Below are 2,538 nucleotides of genomic sequence, written 5' to 3' on the forward strand. Positions count from 1 at the left end.
CTGTCCTTGGAATTCTCCAGGCAAGAATACTGGAGTGGGTTGCCATGCTCTCCTCCAGGGGATCTTCCCGACCCAGAGATTGAACCCGGGTCTCCTGCATTGCAGACAGATTCTTTACCATCTGAGCCACCACACACACACACACACATATACTCAATGGAATGTTACTCAACCTAAAAAATAATGAAATCTTGCCATTTGAGACAACATGAATATCCTAGAAGGTATATTGCTAAGTGAAATAAGTCAAAGAAAGACAAATACGATATGATTTTCACTTATATATGGAATCTAATAAAACAATGAACAAACATCAAAACAGAAAGAGTCATAATTACCAGAAGAAACCAAATTGTCAGAAGGGAGGGATGTGGGGAAAGGAGTGATATAGCCGGAGGAGGATTAAGATGTATAGGAACTTCTAGTAGCAAAGTAAATGAGTCATGGATATAAAATGTACAGTGCGGAGAATACAGTCAAAAATTATGTAATATCTTTGTATGGTGACAGATGGCAACTAGACTTATCATGGTGAGCATTTTGAAATGTATAGAAATATCAAATAGCTATGTCGTGTAACGGGAACTAACATAGTGTTCTATGTCAGTTAAACTTCAAAACAAAAGAACAAGCAATCTTACACAAAAAGAGATCATATTTGTGGTCACCAGGAGGTGGGGAGTGGGGGGAGGGGGAATTGGATGAAAGCCGCCAAAAGGTACCAACTTCCAGTTATAAGACAAATAAATACTAGAGATGTAATATACATGATGAATGGAATTAACACTTCTGTATGTTATACACAAAAGTTGTAAATCCTAAGGGTTCTCATCACAAAGAAAAAAATGTTTCCTACTGTTTAAATTTTATATCTTTATGAGATGATGGATGTTTACTTATGGTAATAATTTCCTGATGTACATAAGTCAAATCATTATTCTGTGCATTTTTATCTTATTCAGTGCTATATGTCAATTATATATCAATAAATGTGGAAGACAAAATGTCTACTAAACCAATAATAATGATAATCATGAAAATAAAAATAATACTAATTGTATTAGTTAATTCAGGCTGCCATAACAAATACCACAGACTGGATGGTGTAAAAACAATGTAAATATTGATATCTTTTCTTGCAGTTCTGGAGGCCGGAAATTTCGCCATCAAGGTGTACAAGGGTTCAGCTTCTGGCAGAGCTCTCTGCCTGGCTGGCAGGTGGCTGCTTTCTGATTGTGTCCTCACATAACCTTTCCTTGGTGGGTGCGCATAAAGCTAGAGAGATCTCTCTCTTCCTCTTCTTAGAAGGCCACCAGTCCCATTGGATTAAAACCCCACTTTATGAGCTCATTTAAACTTAATTATCTCCTAAAAGCCCTATCTCCCAATACAGTCAAATTGGGAGTTAGGGTTTTAACACATCCATAGCATTAACACATCCATAAAACAGAACATTAGTGCTTACTTCCTAGAGTTCTTTGGAAGATTAACTAAGGGTTGGCTCAATGCCTGGCACACAGCAGGAAGTCAAGGAATGTGGGATATTATTAGGCAGGGTTAGAGTTTGTAGGCTTTGTTGTTAGTATTTTCAGGCTTAACCTTAAGTAAAGTTAGTCCACCAAGCATTCTACATTCCTTCACTTTTTCATCTTTCCAAATGCTGTTTCCTTGTCCCTTCTCCTCTCCAGGCTTCTATTCTTCCTGAAGGTTGGAGATCAGACCCCTCAGCTAAATTTCAGGACCCCTCTTCCAGGCTCCACAGCCCCATGTAGAAAGATTCCCCCCCTCCCATCTTATCCCTTAGCTCATGGCATTATAATTGGACCTGGTCCTCCCTTTAGACTATAAGCCCCATGAGAGCAGCAGCTGTGTGTTAGCCTCTATACTCTCAGTGCACAGCCCAGGGCCTGTTGCAGAAAAAAAGTTCAGTAAAAGTTAGGTGAACAAATAATTAATGATTGATTAATTATAGCCATCAACATAAACCACGTGCGTGTCCAGTCGTGTCCGACACTTTGTGACCCCATGGACTGCAGTGCGCCAGGGTCCTCTGCCCATGGGATTTTCCTGGCAAGAATACTGGAGTGGGTTGCTATTTCCTCCTCCAGGGGATCTTCCTGACCCAGATATCGAACTCATGTCTTCTGCATCTCCTGCATTAGCAGGCAGATTCCTTACCACTGAGCCATTTGGGAATCCATCAACATAAAAAAGCAACCATTCTTGTAGAATCAATGTGGCCCTCATAACCACAACAGAAAGGATGTTCCTTTTAGGAAAGGAGTTTTGTAGAAAGATTCAGCTACAGTCACTGAACTCGTGGTCTTTTCTGAAGGGACACTCAATCCCTCTTGCCGCAAATACCAGTTAAACTTTTCAGGGAATCTGACTGTAGGCTGCAAGATACTATAGCCAAGTGTAACACTAAAAGACTCTGATGCTGGGAGGGATTGGGGGCAGGAGGAGAAGGGGAAGACAGAGGATGAGATGGCTGGATGGCATCACTGACTCGATGGACGTGAGTCTGAGTGAACTCCA

Source organism: Bos indicus, chromosome 20 (genome assembly GCF_029378745.1).
Source record: "Bos indicus isolate NIAB-ARS_2022 breed Sahiwal x Tharparkar chromosome 20, NIAB-ARS_B.indTharparkar_mat_pri_1.0, whole genome shotgun sequence".
NCBI classification, from domain to species: Eukaryota; Metazoa; Chordata; class Mammalia; order Artiodactyla; family Bovidae; genus Bos; species Bos indicus.